Source organism: Lonchura striata, chromosome 12 (genome assembly GCF_046129695.1).
Source record: "Lonchura striata isolate bLonStr1 chromosome 12, bLonStr1.mat, whole genome shotgun sequence".
Classification (NCBI taxonomy): Eukaryota; Metazoa; Chordata; class Aves; order Passeriformes; family Estrildidae; genus Lonchura; species Lonchura striata.
In genome coordinates this window covers 4,719,545-4,735,579 of record NC_134614.1, presented here as the reverse complement: position 1 = coordinate 4,735,579, position 16,035 = coordinate 4,719,545, and the positions used below count along the sequence as shown (strand labels likewise).

General features: G+C 41.0%; 1 protein-coding gene across 1 annotated transcript in view; it reads right to left on the bottom strand.

Annotated features, from left to right (window-relative positions):
• RAF1 (Raf-1 proto-oncogene, serine/threonine kinase) overlaps nucleotides 1-16,035 on the bottom strand; it is a 63,939-nt gene that overhangs the window by 39,779 nt on the left and 8,125 nt on the right. The gene's annotated exons all lie outside the window — the stretch shown is intronic.

Genomic DNA, 16,035 nt, shown 5'->3' with positions numbered 1-16,035 from the left:
CAGAGGTTTCCATGACTAAAATGCTGTGATTCCCATTTGTTCTGAAAGCTACCACTGATTCCACTGTAATAATGCCTTCAATTTAGGGGACATTGCTAAAAGAAATACTTAAGCTTTTATAGCACCCTTTTACAAGACAAACCACACTGAGATCCCAGCTATTAAGAAAAGACCTTACTCTCTAATTTTCCTCATTTCCATTGCCATGGGCTCATACCTACCAGAAAACCAAATCCAGATCAAGGTGGTATCCACTGAGGGAAAAATTTTAAATCTAAATAATTCTCTTCAAATTCTTACAGAGTAACTTCTCAATATCACATTTCAACTGAACAAGTCCCATGATGCACAGATCCAGTTTATTTATACAACTTGAACAGGAGTCCATGTATCTGACTGCAAAACCTAGCCCTGGGGAAAAAAATACAAAAATATGGGGAAAATACAAAAATACACTCAAAGCAGTGTGTACGATAAATATTCACATGGCTTTAGACTAAGTATACCCATGTAATATGGGAGAGTAGTACAGATTTTAGCAAAATATGCAAAAGGATCTTCAAATACTATAATATAAAATATAAACACAATGAGGGGCTTGAAAAGAAGGAAGGAAAGGGGGAAAAACCAACTCAAGAAGAGGAGGTTTTGCCAAACACCTTTCATAAACTTTTAAACTTCTTTTAAGAGACCAGAACAGTGAAGGAGTGTAGTCATGGAGCAAATAAACACAGATCTGGAGGAAAGCAAGCCAGATTTCAGAGTTAAACAATGTAGCACATGCAAAGGAAGACAATAATTGCAAGAAAGAAACAGAAAAGCAAACAGGGAAACTGAAAAATTACAGAACTGAAGTAGAAGGGAAACAAAAACTGAACAAACTTTCCAAAATAAACTGAAAATTATCAGCATTCTTCCCGAGGCTGATCTGGTTTGTGTTTGTGGCGAGATGTTTAAAGTGTGAATGTGCAGGTATTGGACTTCCATTTGCCCAGGCATACAATCAGATCTTGCATTTTGGCCATCTGGAGGGTTCCTAATGTAGGAAAAGCAGTGATTAGAGGAGAATGAGAACCCTGGGCTTTGGGCTGTGGCATCAGCGTTATCCTGAGCTGTAAGCTCAGTCTGCCTGGGGAGCAATTCCCTTCCTCCAGTGGCTTTTCACACGGGCAAAGCCACCTCAGCCTCCTCATGGGAGGGATGCTCCCCATCTTTGAGAAGAGTTTTCACCCTGACTGCTGGGAAGGAGCATGGAAAAGTGAAACCTTTCCTTATTTGTGGTGATTCCATTCGCTGTGTGCAATATTCCTGTGTTCCCTGTCTTTACTTGGGGGTTCTCCAAAAATATCCCAATATTTGAAGTGCTACCACGTAACTTTGATTGTATCCTTAATACCCCTAAGCCTCAGAAGAATGAGCAGCAAGAATTAGGAGTGGAATGCTGTCTGGGAAAAAGAAGAAATGCACATACACACTTTCTTATGGAATTTTGTGTATCAAATCTTCCTCCCTTCCTCCTCAAGCCATGGAGTGCTGTAGACAAACTTTGCCATTTTATCCAGACACAGTCCAAGCATTGTCCTTCTGCAAGGTTTGATTATGCTACAAATTATCCTCTTATTCCTCCATAAGTTGGTTTTTTGGGTTGGTTTTTTTTTTTGTTGTTGTTGTTGTTCTTGTTTGTTTGTTTGTTTTTAGTAAGAGAACATTGCTTAGGAAAAAGTTTAAGTCAAGTGAGATACAAATGAAGTCCAGCATACAGAGACCATGAAGAAAGTGGCCTTGAACAAATCAAGCATTAGCAGCTAAAAGAGAAGCCAAATAAGGCATCTCTTATTTGTACAATGATGCATAAACTATTTATATTTTATCATCCAGCTGAAGGGCTTTATTATTTCCCTGTGTCACTAAAGTGTTCAAAGTAGTGGAAATATAATTTTTAGTTTGGGTTTTTCATGCACTGAGAATTTAAATCATATAAATCACCTTACAACAACAGGACACCTTATATATGAAGCTGTTAACAGTGGAGTTAACTTGTTTTGCTGAAATGAAAACCATTATTTTTGTTGCTTTGTCCTGAACAAATAATCAATTTTTTACTTTATTCATATCCAGCCAAAGGTGATTGCTGTTGGGCTGGTTACAGTGCATGCCCTTCTCACCCTGTCCAGCAGCTTTTCAGTCAAATCTTGGGAGCCAAATCTCTGTCTTCCATATGGAAATATCTTTACTATAATCTATTAGGTGTTCATACTTATATGGTTCTTGGGTGTCTTTCTATAAAATTAACAATAAATATGTTGGATGAAAATATCAATTATGTAGATTTTCAATACCAGTTTGTGTGGGAGCACTTCAGAGTATAATTTGAAACAGCTTTTCATTAAGCCTTGCAGTAATTAAATTATTCTGAGAGTGCATCTCTATAAACAGTAAACAACAATCTCTTACTGAAAAAATAAAGTTATATTAGCCCCTCCTCTTTGATAATTTTATGCGGAAGATTCTTAGATCTCTCAGGGAGCTCTGCAGCAGTTTATTTGCTGCAGAGGAGGAGTTGCAGGCAGCCTGTGGCCCTGCAGCTCTGCAGTCCCTGGCCTGGCTGTGTGCAGGGCAGCAGAGCTGCTGCCTCTCCCCTTTCAGGGCACTGCAATTTGCTTCCAGGAAAATTCAGGGCTCTGCACTTCCCCAGGAGTTCTCTCAGACTCCTCCAGACAGACTGAGCTCAGTGGCTTCCCTGGGTTTTAGATTCTCATTTGCAGCACTTCTGCCCAAGATTTAACTTTCCCCTGGTGTGACAAGAAGCTGGGAGGTGTAGGAGCGCTGCTCAGAGCTTTGAAACCCGAGCTGCCAAGTGCAGGTCCTGCTCGCAGCCAATTCTCCCCATCGCCCAGCCGATCCCCGAGTCCTCCTCTGCTGTTCCACACCGCGGTGCCCATTTGTTTGCACAGATAACTGAGAAAAAAGCAAACAGAAAATATCCCTAAAGGCACGTGGCTTCAAAGTGCTCTCTGTTGTGTCTGATGGGTACAAATTTATTTTATCAAGTGACTAAAACTGGTTTTCCCCCATGGCTGGAAATGTGTTGGAGGAATAGCAGTTAAATTCCAGATAATTTTGGAAAGGACTGGGAGCCTGGGTAAATCTCATTTCAGAACACAGACAGTTTCAAAGAGCACAAGACAAATGCACCAGGTCAGTTGGGGTAGCACTGGATACTGAGAATATCAAAGCATGAAAATAATTTTAGAATAATGTCTTATAAATTTAATGTGGTGATGTTGAGCCAATGAGTGGCACCTGCACAGGGAATAAAAACTTAATCTGAATAAGCATTATTTGAGCTCCAAAAAGAGGACACATTTTTTAAAAACTAAAAATCTAGGCTATAATTTGTGTCTATTTGAACAGTCATTCCAACTGCAGAGACAATAAATACAGCACTTTGATTTACACGTGTATTCTATTTTTGAAACCTAACCAAACTGGTTTATTTGGTTTATTTTGACTTTCTGAAAAAGTCTAACCACAACAAAATCTCTTCAGAGCTAGGTACTACAGTTTAAAAATAACAAAGCATAAATAGCTCTTTCCTGACAAACATTTTTAGAAGCCAGCCTGAACATATAATGAAAACTTTTCTTCAGCAGAGCAATTACACCTGATAGAGAGCTACATGAAGGATTTGTCACCTGATAAATGACATTAAGCTGTGCATTGACAATTTCTCATGGCCACTGAACTCCACTCAATTCTTAGTTTCTCTCCAAGCAGAAGAATTACAGCTCTTCATTGTAATAACATAGAGGATGACAGCAACATTTCATTTTCCTGCAAGGAATCCTGAGTAAGGAATGAGTAGTGACAGAGTAGGATTGGAGGCTGCTATCAGACTGTAGCTGAAAAATACACAAACCTTCCTTTATCTCTTCACAGATCATTTTTGTTCTGTTTCTTCATCAAAAACCCAAGTGGTTTTTTTATAGTTCTGGTGAGAAGCGTGCTCTCAGTGTGATGTGTTTGTACAGAAAGCCTCACTCCTGCCCTGCTCACGTCACCCTCGGCTTTCAGCAAAGGCAGATTCCAGAGACAAGGAAACCCAGAGCAGGCAGTGAATCCATCCTACTGCTCTGCAGCTCTGCTGTTACCAGATAGCACAGCTAATTAACATGTGTCTATAAGGTCATAAATACCTGCATCACTCAAAGGTTCATGCAGGCAGCACAAAGACAAAAGTCCATTTTAGCCATGTGCCTGCATTCTTGCACTAAGGGAAATTCAACTCTCATTACCTGGATTCTGGTGCAAAAAGCAATGCAAAATAAGAAAAAAAACTGTCTGGCTTTCAGCTCCAGCCTATTTATCCATTGTCTTTCAAGTTCATCTCAAACATTGGGATAAACAAAGATAGGTGATCAAAGGGCTGCATTACTTTTGGCAACACACCTCTGTTGTAGCCAGCCTTTGAGTCTTGTCCTCCATGTCCTACAGAGCAATCTGTGCTTTGAGGGCCAGGACAATTAAAAATCATGTTGCAAGCACCTGCCTTGAGCAGCAGAGCACTGATGAAGATGTGCCAGCAGGGCAGGATTTTGGGATTTTGGCCGTGCAGCTGCTGAGGGTTGGTGGCTGTACAAGGGGAAGTTCTTCCCAGCCCTGTGCAGAGCATAGAGCATTCCAGAGCTGCACTGGGGGAAATTGCACTCTGGGCTGATGGACACATCCTGCACAGGGCTTAGCACTGCTCTGTCACAGCACAAGGCATCAGGACATTCCCCCTGGGGAGCTCTAACATGACACACCAGTGTAGCTGTGCAATTTTTAAAACCTTCCCTACGTGTATGGCTCATTTGGTGTCTGATGATAAAGGTGGGGGATGTTTTTGTCAGATGTTTCATTCATTAAGGACTTTTTTGCTGTTGCACATTCATTTCTTAGACTGGCCAGTAGTAATCAGGTTGATGATATATATCAGGATATACTTCTGCTTCAATAAAAAAGTCAACTCTGATTAAATGAATGATGATGTTCACTTTGGTCTTGTTTTTGAACAAACTTCTCTTTTAATTTCTTTTTGCAAGATAATAAAAACCCAAAACAATGCTATGAGCAAAACAAGTAAATTACTTGAGCAGTAATTAGCAAAGACATCAGGCCAAAGGAATGCAAACATACAAGTCTGCTGGGGCTCAGAGGAGAGCCCAGTGTGCTGCGTTAGGAGATTTGTTCCATCTCTCAGCAACTGCACAGAAATGAGTGTGGACATGCCTGCTCATACCTGAGTATTTTTAATACTTTGGAGATACACATCTAATACTCACAGGTATTCACATTCATTTATTCAGACATTCCTCACCTCCAAACCTATTTCTGGTGGAGACAGAAGCTTTGCATCAAATTATGCAAGGCTTTCTTCTGCCCTCCACAGAAATGGAACAGTGACACAAGAGCTTGAGTAACTGCTGGAACATCATTGCTGAGACATCCATTTGATTCGATAGTGAAGCCAAAGAAATACCACAAAAGCAAAATCTAGAGCAAGCTAAAGCCTTTGCTTTTCATGCAGCAAGTATTTGTAACTTGGAATAATTGGTTCTATGTTCACACACTAAATTCTAGACAGGAAATGAAAAAAAAAAAGGGGGTTTCCCCCCCTTTATCACATACAGAGTGTAATGGATGGAAAGGAATAGCAATGCTTTGTTGCTAGAATGTAATTATGTATTTAGTAATAATCCCACCTTGGGGTTTGATGGCTTCAGCATGCCCCCATGGCAGATCTTACATGGATTCCATGCTATCACCTGAATTCTGAGCAGTGCTCCTGCAGGGTCCCAGGCACTGGGGCTCTCTGCTGGCTCTGGAATTGCAGGAAAGCCAAAGCTGTCCTGAGGCAGGGAGGGTGAAACTCCCAGGCATTATTTCCATCTGGGAGGTTCCGTGCTGAGACATCTCCCCAGGACACACCTGACAGATTCATCTCTTTCAAGGCTGTCTTTTGAAAATAAACCAAGGTGGATTTTCTCCTCCTCTTGTGAAAACCTCATCCTTGTAAATAAGGAACAGCAGAATCAAAAATACCTTATGCTGAGGCAGGCAATCTTCAGATGCTTTGCCCCAGCACTCTCTGGGTAAATTATCTAACTTCTTATAGCTTTCAGACTTCAAAATTACCTATTCAAAATAATTTTTTGTGTGAAACATTCAGTACAAAGCAATAAATTATTTCCTCAAGAAATGGATTTTGATGTATCAAGTTTTCAAGTAGGATCATGCTCTTGGCTGATAAGAATGCAAGGAAAATTATTTGCCTTCTTTTTTCCCCCCTCTCCCTCTTCATTTATCTTTTGATAACAGTCAGCTGCACTTATTCTTAAAGAAGTATTGATGGTTACAGCCATGGTTTTATTAAAAATAAAAATGGCATCATTTATATGCAAATGTAGTAATATTTGAAATATAATACACATATATGTATTATTATATATTAAATATATATATTTTTTTAATTCACCTCTGCTTTGTTTATACCAGGAGAGTTCTGGATATTTCCATTACAACCAAATGCCTAAATTCATGTTTTTAGTGGTAACAAAGTATATTACTGAGATTGTATAAAGCAGACCTACTCAAGAGGAATTGCCATTTCTGGAGCAATCCTTGGAAGTCTTTGAGTAAGAATAAGAAATAGGACCCCTTCTCCTCTTTGACACAATAAAATATCACAAATTTATTTTGTTTAATATGATGTAATTCACTTGAGTATTTAACTTAAGCAGGTGGAAAATCCTAGTTTCTCTTAGGGAGAGGAAATAGACTCAAGTGATTAAAAGTCTTTGGTTACTTTTCCTGGTAGCTTTTTGTTGCTTGTTTTTGCAGGAAGTTAAGAATTCTCTGAGGAAAGCTCTGAGCTCTTTGTGTGGCTTTGTGAGTAATGGAAAGAATTTACACAAAATATGCCACTGCTGTGTAGTGATATGGAACAATAAATAATAAAATAGGCAAGAGGTAGGAATTGCTCAGACTCCCTTTCTATAAAATCCCTCTTCCTAGAGGGAAGTGCAACTGCTGTAGAGCAACTCATATGAAACAGCTGGGATGATAATTGCCAAGGAAGGCTGCTTTGGAATTTGGCAAGGAGCCACGATGTCCTAATTACCTTTACTTTGCAGTTTTTGGTCTGAAATAGCTGGTATTGTAGAATTCACTAATCCAGAGTAATTGGGATTGTTTGCTGCAGCAGAAAGCTGGGCAGGCTTTCAAAAAATAACAATTATTGAAAGTACTATTTTGGAAAAGACAAGGCAGCTGAATCCTAGGTAGCTGAAGTTGAGCAGCATTATAAATAATCCTTTATGAAATTAACAATTTGTTCTTATGAAAATTGGCAGTTTTCCATTCAATACCATGTTCCTCACTGAAGGAACAGCAGTTCAAAGAGAACTTTTATCACAGAAAGCAAGAATATGGAATTATCCTTCCACAGCAACTCAATGCAGCAGAAAACTTTCAAAGCAATAACCCCTATAAATACCATTCTTACCACAACTATTCACTACAAGGCATAACAGCCCTGCTCTTTATTAGCATTTTCAAATTAATGATTGTCATTAGGAAAGGCAGTGTGAAGCATAATTCACTCCATGATGAAGCAGCTGCTGCTGTGTGCCATACATCTGCCTTCTAACAGCCCCAACTGCTGGGCTTTTAGTTTTATCCACTTCCCCTGAGGTGGATATTGCGATTTCCTTGCTGATATTCCCACTGTTATCAGGCAGCAGGATCAATGTCTGCCCGAGCTGCTGCCACCCAAGAGCTCCCACCAGGAGAGCCAGCTGGGCTCCCCTGCACAGGGCTCACAGGATTCAGCTAAAATAATTTGGTGAGTAATTCTTACTGGTCTCACACGATCAGACAGATTAACTGAGTCAGGCTTCAAGTTTCCTTAAAGAACTTTGAATTTTTTGGCTCAATTTCCAGGCACAAGCAGGAGCAGTATGAGTGGAACCTCCTCACAGGTGATGGGCTTACAGCAAGGCACAGGTCTGACCAGCAGTTCATGGCTTTGTTAAAAGGTTCAAGTTTCCCTCTGCAGCAGTGAGAAAGCCAAGATTTAGTCAAAAAAAAAAGGAGAAAAGCAGTGGTTGGTTAAATTCTCTGAACATCATCTTTTCCTCTGTGAATCAAAAGTAGGAGCAGTGCTGTGCTTTAGGGCTGAGGTGCAGATTAACAGTACATGGACCTGTAATTATATCCTGAGTAAATGGGATTGTTCTGCTGCAGCAGAAACCTGGGCAGTCTTTCAAAAAAATAACACACCGAAGATAGCATTTTGTAAAAGACTTTGCCAAGGCTGTAAAATCCAAAGGGTGCCAAAGGCACAGCCCCTTTTCCCCTTGCAGCCCTCTCTGCCCTCTCACTCACACCGAGTCAGGTTTTTGGTTTTTTCTTTATTTCTTTTTCCTGCCTGACACCAGCCCAGCTCTCCTTGAGCAAGGCCAGGGCAGGCTGAGGTGTGCAGGGACTGGAATCTCCCCATTTGGCAGCAGCCCACGAGTTTCTGGCTGGGAACCTGCAGCCTGAGCAGCTGGAAACTGATCCCACAAAGAGCAGCTTTTGCATATGTAAAGTGGATCTCAAAGGGCAGCCCTGCTTACTCAGCTGTTTATCGCACTCACATGATCAACAATATCTTTAGATACAGTCAGAGCTGAAGACGTTAATTATTTTTTCATCTATTGTTCAAAATTCCATATACATTGTAATTAATTTACCTGCCACAGGTATTGGCTGGTTTGAGGAAAGCCCATGTGATTTCTTCAAAATGTTATAGAAAATAACAACAGGAGTTGGAAGGCAAGAAAATGTGCTGATAAACAAAATTTTCAAGATACTTGAGACTAAAAGACATTGAAAAAGTGCAATATTAGCCGATGAAATTGTTGATTACACGTTATTGAAGTGGATGCAAAGCAACAGTCTAGGAAAAGACAACCTAAATTAAACTCTGTGTGTGTGTTACAGTCAGGGGTTCTGGTTCAGCTCTTGTCAGCCAGATAAAGACAGGTGAGATTTACTGGGAAGAGCTGCCTAAAAATGCCTGCTGAGTGCTCAGCTATGGCTAAAACAAGAAACACACAGGAGTTTAGGATGGGAGAGAGATGACAACAAAACAGAAGAGTGGATTTACTTAAATTGCAGAATGGAAGGATGTGCCCACATTTTGAACACAGCATGGTGTTCCTGCACTGCCATTTATATATAACAAAATTCAGAGGAAGAGAAAAGAGCACCAGGGATTTAGTGAGATATTAACCAGCATGAGAAGCAACTGAAGGCATCAGGACTCTTCAGCTGGGGAGAAAAAAGGATGAGAGAAAAAATAAAGGTATTTTCATAAGACAAGCACCTCTCACATGCCTCATCCTGCAGGGACTGAGAAGATTTGAGTAAGAAATGGAGAAACTCACAGAACAGGGGCTGTGCTGGGTGTTTGTAGATATTCTCTATCAAACCATGGCAAATGCAGTGTCAGGGATCAGGCAGGGTGCTGCATGCAAACACAAAGTTTAATTTTCTCCCTATGGCCTCCAGTGTTGTCACAATCCATGAAAGGTCTTCCTGAATTGAAAGCTGATTTTCTGTTTCTGGACATTTTAAATTATTTTATTATTTCTCTAAATTGCCATTTGGGATTTGCGTATGGCTTGCTATGATTTTATATTTGAAATACCAGAGCCAAGAGCTTTTAAATTGTCATTTAGAAACAACTTGCATTGTGACAAATTGCTTCTTGGCAGCTAATCTTGCTCTTTGTTTATCCTGTTTAGATTTGGAGGGAAAGATCCTTTTATGTTTTAGTTTTTTGGGTTTTTTTTAAATAAAAATCTCTAGATTATATTTGAGTCTTTGAACAACCTGCAAGCATTTTATCCTTTTAGCTGTTACTTCAATATGCAGAGATTGATAAAATCAATCATCTATTCTTGAAAAATAAGTAATGTATTAGTAATACACATTACATGTGCACCTCCTAATTTGAGAAGTATTTAGGACATGAGATTTAGATGCAGATCCAAATGTTCCAGAGCTGTTGGAATCTGGATCTGATAAGCCAGGACAGCCTAGGATGTTCCACATAATTATTGCCCAGCTTTAGTGATGCTCTGGTTCCCTGCCACAATCCTGGAGAGCACATTTTGCCATGCTTGACCTTTGCTTAATGAAGTAGGATAAACACAGAGTTGTTCCTCCAACACAGAAAAAATACCAATATGGCATGTTAATATTTAGGACTATTTTGAAAGTACAGCAGAAAACCCACGTGGTTGAATTGGAAGGGTTAAAAAGCTGTGCTGTACAAAAATTCTACAAATAACTTGAAAATCCTTGACAGGTAGATCCCAAAGAAACATTTGGGGGGTTAATTCTGGGACAAAGGTGCATAGAGTATATAAAAAGATGTTGAACTCAGAGTTTTTGTTTATATGGAGCTTGGCAACACAAAGCCCCATGAAAGTGTACAACATGTTTTTAAAAAGCAAGTTTAAAGGGTTGTCATCCCAGACTTCTCACAAATAAATAAAAGTATGAAAATAAAAAGAGAGAGAGGATGGGAGAAGAAAGAGGAACATTTTCCCCTGCAGGTTTTCTGGAGAGAACAGCAGACTCAACCCAACAGACAGACTGTAGAAAGCCAGGCTTAAAAGAGAAGTAAAATACAGAACTCTGCAGTAAAAAAAAAAAAAAAAAAAAAAAAAACACACAAAAAAAACCCCAGAAGTTCCCCAACTAAATAAATGTTCAGTGCTAAAATTTATCAGCCTGCTTCTAGGAACTCAGTGATATCACCACAGGCTACAAAAATAACCTCCAAGGAGTCACATGGGGTGATGTCATGTGAATGTGGAATAAATCCTTGCTTTTTTTTAACTGAAAAATTTATATTCAGCCAAACTCGAGGAAAAAGCACAGAGCAACACCGAGGGCAGTGGGCCAGGTCAGGGGAGTTCAGCTCTGCCCTCCTGATGCTCCAGCTGTGCCCTGTGGCAGGACAGAGAAATCCCTGCGTGGCAGTGATGGCAACACCTCTATTTCTGATTAAATGCACCATCACAAAGCCTCTGAATTCCTGCTGCTCCTGGAGAATGGAAATGGAGTGTCCGGCACCCCACGCCGGGGTCCTGCCCTCAGCAAGGCTTCTCAAACTCAAAGGAGTTTTTATTTTCTCTCATATGCAGGAAACAAAGGTACCCAGGAAATCAGGGTGCAGCACAGGGCAGTGATGGCGGGCCAGCCTGTACCCCCACAGAAACCTGCTGCAGGACAAGGTTTTCCAAAACCTGAAGTATTTCCAAGGGCCTTTATTAAAAATATGATCCTAAATCATTTCTAAGTGAGCCAGAAAGAAAATACAATTACTTTTGATACTTCCATTAGAATATATTGGAAAAGACCAGAGTGCTGAGCTGTTACTGGTTAAATATAATAATAAAAAAATTTAGAATATACTGGACAGACCAGAGTGCTGAGCTATGACTGGTTAAAAATAACAAAAATATAATTCAGAATACACTGGAAAAGACCAGAGTGCTGAGCTGTTACTGGTTAAATATAATAATAAAAAAAATTAGAATATACTGGAAAAGACCAGAATGCTGAGCTGTGACTGGTTAAAAATAATTTAAAAATACAACAAATGTTGGGATTTCCATTAGAAAATACTGGAAAAGACCAGAGTGCTAAGCTGGTTAAAGATAACTAATGGCTGGATGCAGTGTGTTAATCACTGATGGCAGCAGAGAACATCATTCCATAGCCCTGCTGCATGACATCATTGGCCAAGTGAGTATTTCTAACCACATGAGAGAAGTATTTCTCCTTCCAGCATGGAATATGGCCAGAAAAAGGAAAAAAAAGTTTTAAGATGTCCTTTATGAAAAAAGCCAACAGAGTGGCTCTGCTGTGAGCTGAACGTGACGTGCCAGGTCCATCTTTTAGAACTGATCTTGAATTTAAATCAGCTCCTAAATTCTGCATTTGTCCCACATGATGAGAGCAGTGAGGAGCTCAGCACCAGCCTCGTGTGGCTGGAGGCTGGCACAGCTCCTGCCTGGTGAAGTTACTCTCATTACCCAGCTCCAGCAGTTCCAGCTTCCCTTTCTACCTGAATATTCGAGTCTGATGCTTTGTGCCACTTAATTCTCTTCATAGAGCTGTGTGTTACTAAGGAAATATTGTGGTTTTAAGACAGCATGCACAATAAAAATATACACAACAATATCATGGCAAATTTTAGATGATAATGAGCCAACTACAAAGGCTTTGGATTTAAAGCAGAGAAGGGCTCAAATTGTGTCTCCACCAGAAACCACTTAGCCAAGTCACTCAAGGGAGTAATTGAAATTAGCAGATCTTAAATGTTTTACTGGCTCTGAGATTAAGTTAAAAGCAATAAAGAGATTTCCAAGAATGGCAAAATGACTTTGTTAGTGATAGTGGGAACCAGTTGGGAAATAGTGTGAAGTAACAAGGAATAAAAAAGGAATTATCTGGTTTCGTACATCTGGAGCTTCCAAAGCATCAAATCAGAGCTGTGAGATCACACTAAAATAAAAACAGATAACCCTGTTTAGTCCTGTTTGTTGCTCTCCCTCTGTGCCCAGAAGATAAGGGGATATCTGATTATGACCACCACTCTCAGGTCACATTCAAGAGTTCCTCAGTGCCCCACGTTCACTCTGGGTTATTCTCTTCTGTCCCAGCCTTGCTGCTGCTTGCAGTGTGCAGCAAGAGGAAATCAGCATTTCACAGAGGTCCTGTCCTGGCCTGAGCTGGGCTCAAACCCCCAGAGCAGCTGGAGCTTCTCAGACCCTCCCAAGAGCCAAGCCCATCCTCACATGACCCAAGGAAGTCACAGGACACGGTGACACTGGGCTGAAAGGCAGAGCTGGAGCCTCCAGTTCTGCCACGTGTCCCTGGATTTGGGCTTTGTGTGAGGGGCTCTGGGAGAGCCACACAGGGCAGCTCCCACACCTCTGGTAGCTGGTTTTTCTTTTTGTTGTTTGTTTGGTTGGTTTGTTTGTTTGTTTGTTTGTTTGCTTGCTTGCTTGCTTGCTTATTTTGGGGGGTTTGGTGGTTTTTTTTCTTTTCTGTGGGGGGTTTGTTTGGTTTTGGTTTGCTTTGCTTCTTTTTGTTTGGGTTTGATTTTTTTTTCTTTAAGTCTCTCCTGATGGAACTGGTTTACTTTGTATAAATATACAAAAATAAGAGAAAAATCCTGGAACTTCTTTGTTCAGAGCAATTGGCCTAGACTATGTGATGATTTGGAATGAAGGGACGCCTCATCTAAACCAGAAACATTGAATTAGAGCTCTGAGACCTTCCCGTACAAAATCTTCACCAAAATAAATTGGTTTCCATGCAAAACTTTGAACTTTCCATGCAAAACTGGGTGTGAATCTTATTTTCCAATGAAAAAGCATTTTGTCAAAAAGATCCTTGATGAGTTCTTTTTCTGAAGAAATACTTTTTGAGTAATCACTCTGTAGGCCAAGGAAATAGTTGAAAATCATGAGCTTCATCAGTGTCATCCAACATGCAATTTTATGTAAGTGATTAACTTGACAAACACACAGAATATTCTCCACTGGCTTGCAGCTATTTTCAGGCAGCTGCAATTTATTGATGAGTGGTCTTTGCATATGAATAGATTTTGATCTGTGCATAACTAATTTCTACTTCTGAAAGAGATTTAACATCTTTTGCTTCCTGCTAGAAAGCAATTACAGTTTCTGTGGACAATTCAGCATGGAACACTACCCTTAGATTGGAAGCTGGGTTTCATTCTCCACTTGTTTGCTTTTGATATTGCCCAATAAATTCCACTGAGGCAGAATCTTAAAGGCCCATCAAGTGATAATTTATGGGACTCTGAGCACTGAAATTAGAGGAACACAAGAGATTCTGAGTGTTTTGTATTATCTTTGTGCTCACTTCAAACCAGATACATGAAGAGGCTTTTTGCAGTTGAATGCTCACAAATTCTGCTCCACTGCAAGAGAAGATGTGAACACAAAATGGCCCTGGCAGGTTTTGCACATGGAGATGGAGTTAAAGCAAAAGTCACTATGAAAGCCAGCCTAGAAAGCAGCTTTAGTGCACACAGCTGTCTGGGGGTGCAGTGCCAGATGTGGCTGAGGTGGGGGGTTCTACTGCCAGCTGTTAGAACCAGCTGGGGCAGTTCTCTGCTGTTCTTTGGGCAGTTTTCTTTATCTCTCCCACAGCCAATCCTCCCTCCAGGAGATCTCTGCTGTTCATGGCCACTGAGTGTCCCTGCATGGCTGAGAAAATTCCATCATCCATGGGGAGAGGCTCTGCCCAGGGGAGGAGCCAAACATTCCTACCTGGATACAATCTGAGATTTTGGAACAGCACAGCAGCCTTTGCCCCCTGCATTCCCAGAGGAGCAGCTTCCTTCCCCCTGCATTCCCAGAGGAGCAGCTTCCTTCCCCCTGCATTCCCAGAGGAGCAGCTTCCTTCCCCCTGCATTCCCAGAGGAGCAGCTTTCTTCCCCACTGCATTCCCAGAGGAGCAGCTTTCTTCCCCCTGCATTCCCAGAGGAGCAGCTTTCTTCCCCCTGCATTCCCAGAGGAGCCCAGGCCCATCTCCCCCAGCCCTGGAGCTCCAGAGGAAAACTCCCCCCTTGTGCAGGATCCTGCTCCAGCAGAAGCACAGCTGGCACTGCAGGAGGGCTGAGCCCCCCTGGGATGGGGCTGAGACACCTCCCTGACACACAGGGGGACAGGCATGTTCTGACTCTGCCAGGGGTTTTTGTGGTTTTTTTGTTTGTCCTATTACGTTTGTATTTTTTGGTTTTGTTTTTTGGGGTTTTTTTTCAGTTCTCCTAGTAAAGAACTGTTATTCCTATTCCCATATCTTTACCTGAGAGACCTTTAATTTCAAAACTGTAATAATTCAGAGGGAGGGGGTTTACATTTTCCATTTCAGGGGAGGCTCCTGCCTTCCTTAGCAGACACCTGGCTTTTCAAACCAAGAAAATAACATATAGATGATCCCTAATACACCAAGGATTCCTGCTGGAGATTACTCCAGTGAGTTTCACTGACCTCCAGATGGAACAAGATCAAAACAGAGGTGCCTTCACACGAGGAGGCTTTGCTGAGAGTGTTGAAAATCCTCTATGTGTAACTTCAGGGCAGCACCTGGAGAGGTTTGATGCTGGTGATGAAAGAACAGTGCAGGAATTACTGCTTATGGAATTTCCTGCTTAGTTCGGTCTCTGGGCACAGGTACTGGCCCTAAGATTTGGGAAATACATTCTTGGATGCTCTCTGGTCACCATTTGCACAAAAGTGACTGTGGACAAGACAAGCACCATAAATTCCCATTTTTTCAATGATTTTCCCTCCTGACTTGAACTTGTGTCTTATTCCTGGAGAAGAGGAACCACCGCACCTCTGCTAACATGGCCAACAAGTTTTCATCTCCCCTCTAGCCTTTTGGTAATCCAGCACAATTGGGGTTTACACTAATATTGAATTAAGAGCTCCACAGCTGTGTTCAAAAGAGCTGTGAAATGCTGCATTTTGCTTGTTGAATAAGGAAAACAATTTCAGTCCACTGGTGGTTGGAGACACTTCAGCAATGAGATCATATCTTTTTATAATCTCAGTATTCAGTGTGCAGTTGAAACCAGGAGAATAAAAAACTGATGACAGAATATCTCTGCTGAGCGTGCATCCAGTGACACTTGGAGGTGCAGGATGCAGGAAGGTGGGATTTGGAGCAGTTTACCACAGCCAGAGGGGCACAGAGCAACATATAAGGGACATTTTTCATATAAATTGATAGCTGATAATACAAAGGTGTGGAAAATAGGTAGAGAGGCAAGCACTGGATAAGAAGTATTAGTTTGAAGGATTCATCTCACACAAATGACTCTATTCAACTGTATCAAACAATGATGATCCTGACTCTATGGTTCATCCCTGGTATCTTTGACTATAAATA